Raw genomic sequence first — 16,430 nt, forward strand, 5'->3', positions numbered from 1 at the left:
CAGCACCAGCTGGATTTGAACACACAATCCGTGAGTTGATAATCGGGCACGTAGACCAGTAGGCTACAAGGGAAATCAAATGAAGAGAGAGGCGAAACAGCCCTACACAGCCCTGTCACAGTACACGAATATAATCATTTCATTATTAAATTCTTTAGATACGCGATTCCATATTATATTAGCAGAAAAGCTTAAAACTACCACTTTTTCACATGCTATTTCACATGCTAGTTAAATACTTCGATGCTTAAAATCGTTAGGGAGAAATGGAATACCAGTGTGTATTTTTCCTTTAAAGTACCGATTCCTGGAATCTGACTGGCTGACACCCTTCTGAAGTGGTTCCATAAAATCTGGTATACGGAAAAGAAAGCGTTGATAAAAAAGCCTGGATTCTCATGTATCTCATACAAGTATCTTTTAATACAGTCTTTGCTGTGCTCTTGAGGATCCTTGTGATATTTTGAGCTCTAGTTGAATGAGAAGTGTCGCATTTTAAATAATTTTCGTGGTTAGAAATTATGAAACGCCCTGTTAAAAGCAAGGGAGTTTTTATGCCCGTTGAAGTAAAACAAAATGCCTGACAAAGTATGGCTTGGACAGATTCCAAGTGCCTGTACAAATGTGCTAAAGAAACTATACTTTGAGAATACAGCTTGTCCAAAGTCATTCATTATTAATACTATTAGTAATATCTTCGGTAAAGGCTTTGATGAATAAATATTTCTGATAAAGGTAGGTTGTGTACTTTTGTCCAACTTAGCAATCTTGCTTTCATAAAATATACCAACATTTTAATGACTGATGATTACATGCTGTAATACACAGTTCAAAATTAAAAGCTCAAATGCTGTACATGAGAGGTTAAGCTCCCCCTGGCGGTTTTACAAGGTGACACCGGATAGTTTCCGGCATGACGTCAAATGACGCGATTAACCGTGTGAAACCGCGTGTTACCGCTACACGCCCACCGGGGTATGCCGCGAAATACCCCACCCCTTTTTAATGGCTGCATCTGTACAAGCCTTGCAGACAGACACGCCTCAGAGGACTTAAGGGTGGCTTCATGTCGGAATGATAAAGTCTCCCCGTCCGGACATGAAAATGCCACTTTGTTACACACAAAAAAAGAATCAACAACAGAGAAATGCCCACAAGCATTTGAAAAGCCACACCACGTCGCACATGAAATAGCTCTTACATTAGTGGTAGACGCAGGAATCGCCTTTTTATTTACGCTCTTACCAACGCGATGGAAAGCAAAACAAAGCAAAGCAGAGCAAAACAAAACGAACAAACGAAAACCCTGCATATAACGCCGTTACGCACTGCACCCCGGGGTGTACGGTATATGGGAACGAGCACACGCCACGAATCGTCTCGAATCACTCCCTACAGCTGTAAGGCGCCTTGAAGCGTGCACCCCCAACATTCTTCTTTGCGCATCTGTGAAAGGTAAACTCTTGAGCAAACTCTGAACCAGCTCTAAGGAAACTAATCCGATTAGACGTTACTTTGACTCATCTTTTTACGCTCAGTGCTGGATTGCTCAAACTCCAGCTAGGGTTAGGGTTAGCATTCCCACGCTACTTAGACACTTTGTTTACGCTCAGTGCTGGATTTTGGGAAATTCAGGACGAGTGGGAATTTTCTCCTATCTGTCAATTCTGTTTTGTTTTGGAGACTCTTGGCTGCCTATGTTGTACAGTGCAGTGTGAAGGAAACATTTTCCAAAACTGTTTCAGCTCAAAAGTTGTAAGAATACCTCTCCAGCTGCTTTAACTCTCTTCATTTTTGTCATTTAATGTGACACTCGATGTATAACTGGAGCCTCACATATGCAAATGGTGAGGCTCCAGTTCGACACCCAGTTCGACACCACTTTACAGTATATGACAAAAGCATGGCAGACTGTGCCGGACCGGCAGATAACTTCCGCTTATTTTTACCATATTAAACATTGGAAATCCAACCACTTGCATTTGTGACACTTGATTTTAGCTCCACCTTAGACACTCTTTAAATCTTCAAACACTTTTCTCTTCTCCCGCAACACTCTTGTCTGTCGGCACTATGTGGCAGCGTTGCATGACAACCCCTCTCACCACGGAACGGAACCTAACAGCTTTGGTAAGAGAGGAGAAAAGGACCTGTCCCGTACAGGGCTCGAACCCGTGACCTTGGCGTTATTAGCACCACGCTATAACCAACTGAGCTAACCAGCCTCACGACAGTGCTCCTCTCTGTGCTGCAAAAAATCGAACTCAGGGAATTTCTTTTGTCCTCCTTTGAATAGAAAGCCGTGTAATTCAGTGTACGGGCTTTCTCGTGCAGTTTCATAGTTCTTGTAACCCAAATCCTACACTGGCCTGAAGTGCCCCCCCATTTCACAGCATTTTTCAGCTGATTTAAAATGTACCTAAAGGAGAAGCATTATTGAAGACCATCAATTACCAAGATCTTTTGTCAAAGGTTTTGGTGGTCATTTTGAATGACCACAGAGCGCTGTGACCTCGGTTTTACATCTCATCCAAAAGACAGCGCCCTTTTACAACACAGCATCTCCGTCACTATACTGGGGCATTGGGACCTGCACAGACCTCAGGGTGAGCGCCCCCCCCGCCGGCACCATTAACACCGCTTCCAGCTGGAAGCTTTGTTTTTCCCTGTAGCTCACCCTCATCCGGGTACTGACCTGGCTCACACCTGCTTAGCTTCAGTGGGTTTTCAGTTGCGAGTTGCAAGGGGATGCAAGTGATGGAGCCGCTCGCTGCAAAAGCCACTAAATTGGCCGGGAATCGAACCCAAGCCTCCCGCGTGGCAGGCAAGAATTTTACTACTGAACCACCAATGCTCAGTGCTTGGGCCTTCAAAAAAGACGCTTTTTTGGTGCTCTGTGCAAAACGCGTTGACATCTGCTTCCAGCTGCAAAATGCCATTCGCGGACGCTGAAGAACTTATTTCCAAGGCAGCGGGTACAAGCGATTGGGCGTTTTAAAACCACCAGGAACAGCAAAAAGGCGCGCTTCTTCGCTTGCACCGAAACACACCAACTGGAGGCGGACAACGTAGTCGGCAGGATTCGAACCTGCGTGGGGAGACCCCAATGGATTTCTAGTCCATCACCTTAACCACTCGGCCACGACTACAGCAAGCCCCACCCCCGCTGCGTTCTTGCTACAATCTTACCTGGATCTCGAGGCGCCGGCGGGAGCCTATTTCAAAGTCGTTCTCCGTTTCAAAAAAACATTTCCAAAATACAAGCCTTGCAGACAGACACGCCTCAGAGGACTTAAGGGTGGCTTCATGTCGGAATGATAAAGTCTCCCAGTCCGGACATGAAAATGCCACTTTGTTACACACAAAAAAAGAATCAACAACAGAGAAATGCCCACAAGCATTTGAAAAGCCGCACCACGTTGCACTTGAAATAGCTCTTACATTAGTGGTAGACGCAGGAATCGCCTTTTTATTTACGCTCTTACCAACGCGATGGAAAGCAAAACAAAGCAAAGCAGAGCAAAACAAAACGAACAAACAAAAACCCTGCATATAACGCCGTTACGTGCCCAAGCGGTATTGTACGTCATCCTAGCACTGTACCCCGGGGCGTACGGTATATGGGAACGAGCACACGCCACGAATCGTCTCGACTCTCTTTATTGATTATTATGACTTAGATAAAGATAAGATCACATGTTAGGAGCCATTCATGCAGAAATCCACATCATTCCGAAGGGCTGTTTACAAAAGTTTTTCTCCCAACTGTATGTGAGAGAAAAGCACAGACGCTCACTGAGTAAGGTGGGGTTGCAGCTCCGCAAATTGCAAGGACATTTGTACTCTCAAAAGGGGACAGGAGCACCCCAGATGGGACTCGAACCCACAATCCCTGGCTTAGGAGGCCAGTGCCTTATCCATTAGGCCACTGGGGCACACTGGGTGGGGTCGATCACGCTGATGAAGAGCCAGTTTTTTTTTTCCTTTGCTTTTTGAAAGGGATCCCCAAAATTAGGAAAGTTAGGCAGCAGAAGGTTTACTGTGACCTGAGAAGGACCGGCATCCAATCACGGTGGTACACACACACACGCTCTCACTCATCTGAGCTACACGGCTACCAAGATGATCTCAGGTGCGCCGAGCTGGTACGGAACATATTGAACTCATCGACGGCGAATTGTCTCTCAGACAGGCTTTTCACCTCTGAGCTCCCTGACTGACAGTGATCAGCTAGGTAGTGAAACAGTCAGCTGCTTCTAAGCCTTAAACAGCTGCATCTCGGCGCTTCCAAGGAGAGATGATTTGAAAGCCGATCATCGCCCATTGGGAACACCTTACTATCACTAGTTTAAGAGACTCTTAAGGTCTTGCAGAGGTGCCTGTCTAATAGCATGCGCTTTTCAAGCTATAGGTGTTTAGGCTGAGGCAGAATGCCTGTTAACAAAATGTTTTTCTAAAGGGGCCTCGCACTCTTTTCCAAGCAATGGTCACCATCCCCACCGAGTGTCACAATGTAGTCATGTCCTAGGACGTCACCTGTTAGTCTCCATTTGTCTGCCACCAACACTTTAGGTTACGGGGTCACAACCGCACCCCGGAGAGCAGAGGAGCCGTTGGCGTTCTGGTGGCGCAGATTGGGCTGAAGGTGGGGCGCTTGAATCTCGCTGTTGGAGGCCATCTGAAACTGACCCAAGCCTTTCCCTTGAATTAAATGTAAATAAGAAATGAACCCCAGATGCACATGGAATCAATCACGTGTTTCCTTTGAGCCGTTTCAAAGACTGCTCCAGAGTTTACCTTGCACAGATGCGCAAAGATTAATGATGGGGGTGCATGCTTCCAGGCGCCTTACAACTGTAGGGACTTATTAGAGACAAGTCGTAGCGTGTGTTCGTTTCCATATACGCCCCATGTTGCAATGGTAGGATGAAGTCAAATACGGCTTGGACGTGTAACGGCATTCTATCCAACTGCAGGACTTGAGGGTTTTTTTGTGCTTTGTTCTGTTTTCGTTGACATCGCATTCGTAAGAGCGTCAAAAAAAGGCAATTCCAGCATCTAACACGAATAAAAGGGCTATTGAAACTGCAGGGCTGCGCAGCTTCTAAAATCCTTGCACACAATTCTCCGTTATTGTTACTTCCTTCTTTCTGTCTAACAAAGTTCCCTTTTCCTAACCGGACGGGGAGACTTTATCATTCCAACTTGAAGCCAGCCTTAAGTCCTCTGAGGCGCATTTGTCTGCTAGCATGCTTTTGTGAAAGTTCAAATTTGGACAAACACAATCTGTGGCGTTTAGCGTGACATAGTCTTGCAGGCATCGTGCTGTCTCACTGCAATACTATACCGCTGGAGGAAACAGTCCATCTGGCCATGAAACTCATTTGAACGTCTAGCTACAGCAACTAACAATATCATGATTTATTCAGGATGTGTGGAATCAGCACGTCCCGGAGACAGCTTCCGAAATCGTGAGCATTCTCTGGTGGTGTCCTGCTGGGATCCTGTGGGCGTGTGTTGGTGGTATAGTGGTGAGCATGCAAAAGCCACTGCATTGGCCAGGAATCAAACCCGAGCCTCCTACTTGGCAGGCAGGAATTCTTCCACTGAACCACCAATGCTCAATACCTGTACCGTCAAAAAAGACGCTTTTTTGGTGCTCTGTTCAAAAAGCGTCGACATCTGTTTCCAGCTGCAAAATGCCATCCGCGGACGCTGAAGAATTTATTTATTTAGACACCGCTCAGAATCCCCTGTAAGATTCTCCCTCAGTTCCTTTGAGCAGTGTTTTACCTCTTTCAAAAGGCTTCACTTTCCTAGTCACATTCCAAGGCTCATCGAACCCGGGCTGTTCCTCCAGTGGTATAGTATTGCAGTGAGACAGCACGATGCCTGCAAGACTATGTCACGCTAAACGCCACAGATTGTGTTTGTCCGTTCGTGTCAGTCGTCCTGCAACCACGGGAAGTGGGACACAAACATGCTGCAATGCTTTCAGGACGTTAGGATTTGTTTATGCAACATCCGAGAAGAGTACTTGTGGCTTGAATGTGAACTGTACGTGCCCGCCCCCTTTCCTCTGTAGTGCATGAGTTCCTCCCGGCATGCCCTTCGTCATTGTTCTGTCATCTTGTATTTAAAGGGTTGTATTTCTGCTGCTGAAAATAAGCAACGGTTTTCTCACAACGCCCTTTGTTTCCGACGGAGCCCTTGTCTGTCATGAAATTCTTCAAAACCTCAAGCTAGAAGAAGAAGACGACAAATATGAAGCGTTACAGCAACGACATGCCATGAGACGATTGATAACGATTTCCATAGGATCCCCGCGGTTGCCTGGCAACCGTCAGCTTTGCGCAGTGGCAGTATCGTAGCCTGTGAGGTTTAGCCGAGGCGCGATTATTACTAGTTGAAAACTTTTCCCAATACCCCCCTTCCGCCGGTTTGCAATACAATCGGCGAAAGCAATTTTTGACAGTCTCGTCAGAGACTGAGCAAGGTGTTTAAAGACAGATTTTGTCATGGTGACATCATGATAGAAAGAAACGAGCTTGTTACGTTTCAACAGAAACGCTCTTTAGCTCTTTCAGCGTTATGCAGAGAACAGCGTCTGTCGGGATCACTTTTGAGTCAGCGCGAAACGCCGTGTGCTGTCAGTTTGATTTCATATTGCTCGTAGCGGCGCCCGGCTTTTGTCTGTCAAACGTTAGGTTGCGCTTCTTCATGCTGCATCGTCGGCATGAGTGGAGCTTTATAAACGTCTGTACTTACTGCGCCCCATAAGAAATCGTTTGTCCCCGTTCAAAAGAGATTGTGCGATGTCCTGCAGCAAACCTTTGACAGTTTCAAAAGAGGAATTTATTCTGCTTCCTGTGCGTGCAGTAGTTACAAAGTTGAACGCCTTTACACGATCTTCTGCAGTTTTCAGTGGGCGGGCTTTGTCAAATGGCTTGGAAAAACGCACTGTGTTTCGGCTCGGGAAACATCATGAGCAGTGTCCTGCATGTTTTCTGTGTATAGCTGTCTTTTAACGCATACAGAATTCATTCGAAATCATTGATTTCTCCAATTAACAAGGGTCCCTTAAAGGATGAGTCAAAGTAACGTCTAATCGGATTAGTTTCCTTAGAGCTGGTTCAGAGTTTGCTCAAGAGTTTACCTTTCACAGATGCGCAAAGAAGAATGTTGGGGGTGCATGCTTCAAGGCACCTTACAGCTGTAGGGAGTGATTCGAGACGATTCGTGGCGTGTGCTCGTTCCCATATACCGTACGACCCGGGGTGCAGTGCTAGGATGACATACAATACCGCTTGGGCACGTAACGGCGTTATACAGTATGCAAGTGCGGGACGTGAGGGTTTTCGTCTGTTCGTTTTGTTTTGCTCTGCTTTGCTTTGTTTCGTGGTCAAGAGGCGTAAGGTAAGTCGTAATCCAGGGAGAACACTGGTGGCAAACAGTCCGAGGTGAGAGGCGAGGTCCAAAGTCGAAAAGGCAGAAGGGGAGTCCAATATCCAGAATAAACGAGGTAATGGAAAAACGCCAGGTAGAGCTCTCAAAGAGTAGACTCAATACCAAGCAGCGGGAAGCAGGTAAAGATGGTAAAAATAGCACTGCGTACCGCACGGTGGAGTGTGTGCAGGTGGGTTAACTCGTGCGGCGGCGTTTGTTAATAATCACCCACTGCTGGTGCTGATTAGATCGCTTAAGAGTTGGTCTTAACTGCCTGGTGGTCATGACAAGCTCCTCTTTAAGCTGTGGTTTAGTTTTGCATTCATGTGTTTCTAGAGCAGTTATTTATAGGGGTGGGTGGGTCTTTCACAGAGGCTCAGGACAAATACCCCACATGAAATTTTACTGTGTGCGTTCAGACAGTCACAGGTCAAGAGCCAGGCAGGAGGACAATGGACAGAAGAGCCAACGAACTAAAAATGAAAGAACAGGTATGAAAAAGCCACCATCTTTTTCTTTTTGACATTTTCCGACTTTCATGCAAGCCAGGACAAAGTTGCTCGTAGCTACTTGTGGATTCAAATACTCTATCGAGTGCTTTGATGAGTTTTTGCAATTTGATTGTCGTCCTGTCAGCCTGTTTCTGTTTTTTTTTTCAATCTAGGGATGGAAAGTATGAGGGAAATGATGGAGCAATCAATAACCGCTCCGGAAAAATGGCAGAAAGAAATGGTCCGTCACTAAGGACATTTGTGAAGCAGAGGAGTGACATCACCACAAAGGAGACACATTCTGCTGATGGTTTTGGTGAATAATGATTGAGGCGCGTTAAGAGAAAGGTAGCTGCGTCAGCATGCTTAGGCTGCAAAGGATCAAGCAAAGGTTTACTCCATGCTGAAAAGAGAAGAAAAGAAGCACAAAGTTTCGACTGTGGAGCCTTCTGCGCCATCTTCTTTAGCTGTGATGATGTTTGCATTGGAAAAACTGAGACATGCGTCCCTGGGTGGGCTTGAACCACCAACCTTTCGGTTAACAGCCGGTTTATGGTCAAAGAAAACAATCACTTGCGCTTCTTGCAGCCGGCAATCTTTTTCCACTGACAACCAAGAAATGGATTTCATCTTTCACAAGCTGTATGGATTTCTTCAAAAACAAGTTATTCCAGAAAGGAAATGAATTCTTGCATTAAACTGAACCAAGCTGTACATGTTTGTCTGAAATGATACATTCGGCACAACAAAACACGGAGAGAGGCACCGCTGGTATTCAGACCCAGGATCGCCTGCTTACTAGGCGGGCACTTTAAGCCACTAGGGAATAGCGCCAGCGGAGCACCGCGCTTTTACAGACACTTGGACACATCTGCGTTCGGTGTGCACTTAACCTGCTCTCTGAGCCCGTTGCCTCCGTCCCATTTAATAGCAGAACTGACGCCAAGAGAAATGATGAGAAATGGCATTTATCGGGCACTTTTCATGTCCAAGGAGCTCAATGCCCTTGACACCTCCCATTCTTTGGCGACACCATTTTTTCTTTTGTTTAATTTCTATACTTATTGATAGAATAAAAACGATATGTCATGTACTGTAAGGGAAATGTCTCTTTTTTTAATGGGGAAAGCTAGCACCAGCAAATGTTGTGTTTAGAAGAAGTGATTTAACATGACACGTGACCTAATTTACCGGAGCAAAAGCTCACCCAGCAAGCCCTGCTTTACTTCTACAGGAGAGAAGTACTGTAGAGTCTGCAAGATGTTCAGCTGGGTAGCTACGTCAGCATGCCTCGGCTGCAAAGGAACAAGCAATAGGTTTATTGCATGCTGAAAAGAGAAGAACGGAAACACAGCGTTTCGACTGTGAGATCTTCTCACACCTGAAGAAGCCTCACACCTGTAAAAGGCTCCATGGTTTTCTGTCTTCTCTTTTCAACATGGAATACACCTATTGTCTGCAAGATGTGACAATTTCATGGTGTTTTGGAAGAAAACCTTTTTTCTTTGAATTCAAAATCAATCGGAATTTCAGCACGACACATCAACACTTTTTCTGTTTTAAGGAGATGATATTTTAAACCTGATAAAAATAGTAGGAAACACAAGTTTCTTGCTGTGAAAATTTAGATGGGGAAGTGTACTACTAGTAGCAGTGTAGAGCTCTCTGTGGTGGAGTGCAAGCGCATGTCCTATGGGCCAGTGGCGTAATGGATAACGCGTCTGACTTCGGATCAGAAGATTGTAGGTTCGCGTCCTGCCTGGCTCGTGAGGCTTTTAAACCTCTCAGGTTCCTCGGTAACAGGTTGCCGTCATGTATATGAACTATAGAAAAGCATTTGCCACAACCCGTAAATTAGCACGCAAGTGCGGGCTAGTGAACACAGAACTGTATGGAGATCATCTCCAGCTCCGAGCTCAATTGCAATGAAAAAACATGCAGAACAGAACTGGAGAGCAGCTGAATTTGTGCTCGGTAGGGTGGGGAGGACTCAGCATTGCTATTGTTCTAATTGGCATGAACTGCAGGGGATCTGAATCAGAACATGTCAGTTAGTTCGATCATTGCGTCAATATGTAGGCCACGTTAATACAGAATTATTACTTTGTCTGTCTCGTCTTTGTATATAGCTGAATGTCCCTGACAATTTCATGTTAGTTTTTAAGAACGACATTGGTGCTAATATATACACATATAGCATATAAGGAACACGTAAAAGTTTAGTCCATGCTGAAAAGATAAGAAAACCGCCACAACGTTTCATCTTGAAATAAATCTTTACTTGTTGTTTTGCAGCCTACCCATTCTGACCTAACTCCTCCCTTGAAATTCCCTAACAGATAAGGGTACGTAACGGCTCATGCGATGCTCAGTTGCAATTTGTCCCAAAACAAACAAGAACAGCAGCTGAGGGTTTGAGTTTAAACATGCACTGTATTAAAGCAGCTTTTATTTCCATTGATAAATGCTAGATATTCCTACAGAGATTCTCCAGGTGAGTAAGCGATTCCTGTTTCTGTTTCTATTTCTGTTTCATATATATATACAGTATATATATATGTTACATGTGTCTCTGCAATAGTACAAATGTGTTATACACTATCAGGGGCTTCTTTTTTGTGCACCTCATCTACAACAAGGGTTTTTTTTTCATTTATGTTTGTGGACCTTCACCATTTGAGGAAGTGAGTTAGATAAGAAAGTTACAGGTATGGTGAGCAATGACTGACAAAGGCACGTACTGTGTATTCCTTACAGAAGTGTAAGCAATTTGGTCTAAAAAACACCGGCTAAAGTCCAACATCGTTAGCAATCTTATTACTTAAACAGAATTAACATCAATAAACTGTAAGGTGCTGGTACATGCGAGTAGATTTGATCTTCTATTAAACAAAAATGCAATTACAGCTCTAAAAAGGTCAGCCTAGACTTCTGTAACAGATCTGTTCAGGTCATCGCTGTTCCTCTGACCTTGTGAGTCTTTGGAATTTTAAAAGTGTATTTTGCTTGCCTTTCATGTGGTCTGTGTACAAGTCACTGTGGCGTATGCGGTCCTACACAGCCTTGCTATAGACGTGACGAGCCTCCGCTATGTTGCAATGGAGAACAGGTTCAGTACGGAGCTGCCGAGAAAATTCAGCTGGAAAGCTCGTTGCAGAAAAGCATCGGTATCTGTGTCCAGCGGCAAAGCGTCCTTTGTGGGTGCTGAAGAATCGATTTCACAGGCTGCGGGTCCAGGCGATTTAGAGTGTTAAAGGTCCCAGCGAAAACGAAACGGCGCTGGTCCTTTTACACGCATGCACGCAACCAAATGCAAAGGACGCCGTAGTCGGCAGGATTTGAACCTGCGCGGGGAGACCCCAACGGATTTCAAGTCCGTCACCTTAACCACTCGGCCACGACTACAGCGAGCGCCGCGGCCGCTGCCTTCTTGCTACAATCGAACAGGGAGTGCGAGGCGGCGGCGGCAGCGGAGGCAACTTTATTCAAGTTCGCTCTCCGTTTAAGAAACCTTTTACGCCATACGTGCACACACACACACACACACACACACACACACACACACACACACCTCAGAGGACTTAAGGGTGGCTTCAAGTTGGAATGATAAAGTCTCCCCGTTCGGACATGAAAACAGAACGTTCTTAGACAGAAAGCAATCAACAACGGAGACATGTGGATGACGATTTTAGTCACTGCACTTTGAATAGCATTTTTACTCCAGTTACAGGAGATGCACCAATGGCCCTTGACCTACGCTCTTACCAATGCCTTGAACATTCAAACAAAACAGCCCTCAAGTCCTGCGGTTTAATATAACGCTGTTACGTGTCGAGGCAGTATTTGACTCTGTCCTACCGTTGAGACACGGGGCGTATATGGAAACGAACACATGCTACGGATCGTCTCTAATCGGTCCCTACAGTTGGAAGGCTCCTTGAAGCGTGCACCCCCATCATTCATCTTTGCGCATCTGTGAAAGGTAGACTCTTGAGCAATGTTTGAGCCAGCTCTAAGGCAACTAGTGCTATTGGACAGAGACCTCTGGAAGATCCTAAGAGTCTCTTAACACCACTTCCAGCAGCAAGCTTAATTGTTCGCTGGAGGTCTCCCACCCAGGTACTGACCAGGCAAAGAATCACCACTACATTGAATGAGGAAGTTAATCCTGAAATCCAATTACATATCTCAAGGTAAGACAAATCCATAAGAACATGTCTTAGTATTACTTCGTTTACATTAGTATGGCACTGAGTTGGAGCTCCTCTTTAAGCTGTGGTTTAGTTTTGCATTCATGTGTTTCTAGAGCAGTTATTTATGGGGGTGGGTGGGTCTTTCACAGAGGCTCAGGACAAATCCCCCGCCCGAAAGTCTAATGTGTGCGTTCAGACAGTCACAGGTCAAGAGCCAGGCAGGAGGACAATGGACAGAAGAGCCAACGAACTAAAAATGAAAGAACAGGTATGAAAAAGCCACCATCTTTTTCTTTTTGACATTTTCCGACTTTCATGCAAGCCAGGACAAAGTTGCTCATAGCTACTTGTGGATTCAAATACTCTATCGAGTGCTTTGATGAGTTTTTGCAATTTGATTGTCGTCCTGTCAGCCTGTTTCTGTTTTTTTTTTCAATCAAGGGTTGGAAAGTATGAGGGAAATGATGGAGCAATCAATAACCGCTCCGGAAAAATGGCAGAAAGAAATGGTCCGTCACTAAGGACATTTGTGAAGCAGAGGAGTGACATCACCACAAAGGCGACACATTCTGCTGATGGTTTTGGTGAATAATGATTGAGGCGCGTTAAGAGAAAGGCAGCTGTGTCAGCATGCGTAGGCTGCAAAGGATCAAGCAAAGGTTTACTCCATGCTGAAAAGAGAAGAAAAGAAGCACAACGTTTTGACTGTGGAGCCTTCTGCGCCATCTTCTTTAGCGGTGATGATGTTTACATTGGAAAAATGGAGACATGCGTCCCTGGGTGGGCTTGAACCCCCAACCTTTCGGTTAACAGCCAAACACGCTAACCGATTGCGCCACAGAGACTGACGGCCACTTGTGCTCCCTACATTTGCAGGTTTCTGGTCAAAGAAAACAATCACTTGCGCTTCTTGCAGCCGGCAATCTTTTTCCACTGACAACCAAGAAATGGATTTCATCTTTCACAAGCTGTATGGATTTCTTCAAAAACAAGTTATTCCAGAAAGGAAATGAATTCTTGCATTAAACTGAACAAAGCTGTACATGTTTGTCTGAAATGAGACATTCGGCACAACAAGACACGGAGAGAGGCACCGCTGGTATTCAGACCCAGGATCGCCTGCTTACTAGGCAGGCACTTTAAGCCACTAGGGAACAGCGCCAGCGGAGCACCGCGCTTTTACAGACACTTGGACACATCTGCGTTCGGTGTGCACTTAACCTGCTCTCTGAGCCCGTTGCCTCCGTCCCATTTGATAGCAGAACTGATGCCAAGAGAAATGATGAGAAATGGCATTTATCGGGCACTTTTCATGTCCAACTGCTGCAGTTTTCAGTGGGCAATCTTTGTCAGATGGCTTGGAAAAACGCACTGTGTTTCGGCTCGGGAAACATCATGAGCAGTGACCTGCATGTTTTCTGTGTATAGCTGTCTTTTAACGCATACAGAATTCATTCGAAATCATTGATTTCTCCAATTAACAAGGGTCCCTTTTTGAACCTGCCAGAAGCATTCTTTCAATGTAACAGATTTACTCTGGGGAAAGGCAGCATGACATTGAGAGTAGCTCAAGCTTTCAGCACCCGTATCGGACTGCGTGTATGCAGACACCGCTCAGAATCCCCTGTAAGATTCTCCTTCAATTCCGTTTTGCAGTGCTTTAGCTCTTTCAAAAGGCTTCGCTTTGCTAGTCACAATCCAAGGCTCATGACAGCATTTAAAACCAATCGCCACTGCGTTGGCCGGGAACCGAACCCAGGTCAACTGCTTGGAAGGCAGCTATGCTCACCACTATACCACCAACGCACGCCCACAGGCGCCCTGCAGGACACCACCAGAGAATGCTCACGATTTCGGAAGCTGTCTCCGGGACGTGCTGATTCCACACATCCTGAATAAATCATGATATAGTTAGTTGCTGTAGCTAGACATTTAAATGAGTTTCATGGCCAGATGGACTGTTTCCTCCAGCGGTATAGTATTGCAGTGAGACAGCACGATGCCTGCAAGACTATGTCACGCTAAACGCCACAGATTGTGTTTGTCCGTTCGTGTCAGTCGTCCTGCAGCCACGGGAAGTGGGACACAAACATGCTGCAATGCTTTCAAGACGTTAGGATTTGTTTGTGTAACATCCGAGAAGAGTACTTGTGGCTTGAATGTGAACTGTACGTGCCCGCCCCCTTTCCTCTGTAGTGCATGAGTTCCTCCCGGCACGCCCTTCGTCATTGTTCTGTCATCTTGTATTTAAAGGGTTGTATTTCTGCTGCTGAAAATAAGCAACGGTTTTCTCACAACGCCCTTTGTTCCCAACGGAGCCCTTGTCTGTCATGAAATTCTTCAAAACCTCAAGCTAGAAGAAGAAGAAGACGACAAATATGAAGCGTTACCGCAACGACATGCCATGAGACGATCGATAACGATTTCCATAGAATCCCCGCGGTTGCCTGGCAACCGTCAGCTTTGCGCAGTGGCAGTATCGTAGCCTGTGAGGTTTAGCCGAGGCGCGATTATTGCTAGTTGAAAACTTTTCCCAATACCCCGCTTCCGCCGGTTTGCAATACAATCGGCGAAAGCAATTTTTGACAGTCTCGTCAGAGACTGAGCAAGGTGTTTAAAGACAGATTTGGTCATGGTGACATCATGGTAGAAAGAAACGAGCTTGTTACGTCTCAACAGAAACGCTCTTTAGCTCTTTCAGCGTTATGCAGAGAACAGCGTCTGTCGAGATCACTTTTGAGTCAGCGCCAAACGCCGTGTGCTGTCAGTTTGATTTCATATTGCTCGTAGCGGCGCCCGGCTTTTGTCTGTCAAAAGTTAGGTTGCGCTTCTTCATGCTGCATCGTCGGCATGAGTGGAGCTTTTTAAACGTCTGTACTTACTGCGCCCCATAAGAAATGGTTTGTCCCCGTTCAAAAAATATTGTGCGATGTCCTGCAGCGTTCGCAAAGCAAACCTTTGACAGTTTGAAAAGAGGAATTTATTCTGCTTCCTGTGCGTGCAGTAGTTACAAAGTTGAACGTCTTTACACGATGTGCTGCAGTTTTCAGTGGGCGGGCTTTGTCAGATGGCTTTGAAAAACGCACTGAGACATCATGAGCAGTGTCCTGCATGTTTTCTGTGTATAGCTGTCTTTTAACGCATACAGAATTCATTCGAAATCATTGATTTCTCCAATTAACAAGGGTCCCTTTTTGAACCTGCCAGAAGCATTCTTTCAATGTAACAGATTTACTCCGGGGAAAGGCAGCATGACATTGAGAGTAGCTCAAGCTTTCAGCACCCGTATCGGACTGCGTGTATGCAGACACCGCTCAGAATCCCCTGTAAGATTCTCCTTCAATTCCGTTTTGCAGTGCTTTAGCTCTTTCAAAAGGCTTCGCTTTGCTAGTCACAATCCAAGGCTCATGACAGCATTTAAAACCAATCGCCACTGCGTTGGCCGGGAATCGAACCCAGGTCAACTGCTTGGAAGGCAGCTATGCTCACCACTATACCACCAACGCACGCCCACAGGCGCCCTGCAGGACACCACCAGAGAATGCTCACGATTTCGGAAGCTGTCTCCGGGACGTGCTGATTCCACACATCCTGAATAAATCATGATATTGTTAGTTGCTGTAGCTAGACGTTCAAATGAGTTTCATGGCCAGATGGACTGTTTCCTCCAGCGGTATAGTATTGCAGTGAGACAGCACGATGCCTGCAAGACTATGTCACGCTAAACGCCACAGATTGTGTTTGTCCGTTCGTGTCAGTCGTCCTGCAGCCACGGGAAGTGGGACACAAACATGCTGAAATGCTTTCAAGACGTTAGGATTTGTTTGTGTAACATCCGAGAAGAGTACTTGTGGCTTGAATGTGAACTGTACGTGCCCGCCCCCTTTCCTCTGTAGTGCATGAGTTCCTCCCGGCACGCCCTTCGTCATTGTTCTGTCATCTTGTATTTAAAGGGTTGTATTTCTGCTGCTGAAAATAAGCAACGGTTTTCTCACAACGCCCTTTGTTCCCAACGGAGCCCTTGTCTGTCATGAAATTCTTCAAAACCTCAAGCTAGAAGAAGAAGAAGACGACAAATATGAAGCGTTACCGCAACGACCTCCCGGCACGCCCTTCGTCATTGTTCTGTCATCGTGTATTTAAAGGGTTGTATTTCTGCTGCTGAAAATAAGCAACGGTTTTCTCACAACGCCCTTTGTTCCCAACGGAGCCCTTGTCTGTCATGAAATTCTTCAAAACCTCAAGCTAGAAGAAGAAGAAGACGACAAATATGAAGCGTTACCGCAACGACATGCCATGA

The 16,430-nt window shown here is 45.7% G+C and overlaps 8 non-coding genes across 8 annotated transcripts; 3 read left to right on the top strand and 5 right to left on the bottom strand.

Moving 5' to 3' along the window:
• Window positions 1-3,067: 3,067 nt before the first annotated feature.
• trnas-aga (transfer RNA serine (anticodon AGA)) lies at window positions 3,068-3,149 on the bottom strand. Its single transcript has one exon. It is a non-coding gene; the product is annotated as a tRNA-Ser (tRNA).
• A 713-nt stretch (window positions 3,150-3,862) lies between these two features.
• trnar-ccu (transfer RNA arginine (anticodon CCU)) lies at window positions 3,863-3,935 on the bottom strand. The gene has a single exon. It is a non-coding gene; the product is annotated as a tRNA-Arg (tRNA).
• A 2,410-nt stretch (window positions 3,936-6,345) lies between these two features.
• LOC138232003 (U4 spliceosomal RNA) lies at window positions 6,346-6,487 on the top strand. The gene has a single exon (XR_011186961.1). It is a non-coding gene; the product is annotated as a U4 spliceosomal RNA (small nuclear RNA).
• Window positions 6,488-9,631: 3,144 nt separating this feature from the next.
• Window positions 9,632-9,704, top strand: trnar-ucg (transfer RNA arginine (anticodon UCG)). The gene has a single exon. It is a non-coding gene; the product is annotated as a tRNA-Arg (tRNA).
• A 1,556-nt stretch (window positions 9,705-11,260) lies between these two features.
• trnas-uga (transfer RNA serine (anticodon UGA)) lies at window positions 11,261-11,342 on the bottom strand. Its single transcript has one exon. It is a non-coding gene; the product is annotated as a tRNA-Ser (tRNA).
• Window positions 11,343-13,864: 2,522 nt separating this feature from the next.
• Window positions 13,865-13,936, bottom strand: trnag-ucc (transfer RNA glycine (anticodon UCC)). Its single transcript has one exon. It is a non-coding gene; the product is annotated as a tRNA-Gly (tRNA).
• A 653-nt stretch (window positions 13,937-14,589) lies between these two features.
• Window positions 14,590-14,731, top strand: LOC138231944 (U4 spliceosomal RNA). The gene has a single exon (XR_011186901.1). It is a non-coding gene; the product is annotated as a U4 spliceosomal RNA (small nuclear RNA).
• An 833-nt stretch (window positions 14,732-15,564) lies between these two features.
• Window positions 15,565-15,636, bottom strand: trnag-ucc (transfer RNA glycine (anticodon UCC)). The gene has a single exon. It is a non-coding gene; the product is annotated as a tRNA-Gly (tRNA).
• Window positions 15,637-16,430: the final 794 nt, after the last annotated feature.

This window comes from Lepisosteus oculatus, unplaced genomic scaffold (genome assembly GCF_040954835.1).
Source record: "Lepisosteus oculatus isolate fLepOcu1 unplaced genomic scaffold, fLepOcu1.hap2 HAP2_SCAFFOLD_62, whole genome shotgun sequence".
In the NCBI taxonomy this organism is placed as follows: domain Eukaryota; kingdom Metazoa; phylum Chordata; class Actinopteri; order Semionotiformes; family Lepisosteidae; genus Lepisosteus; species Lepisosteus oculatus.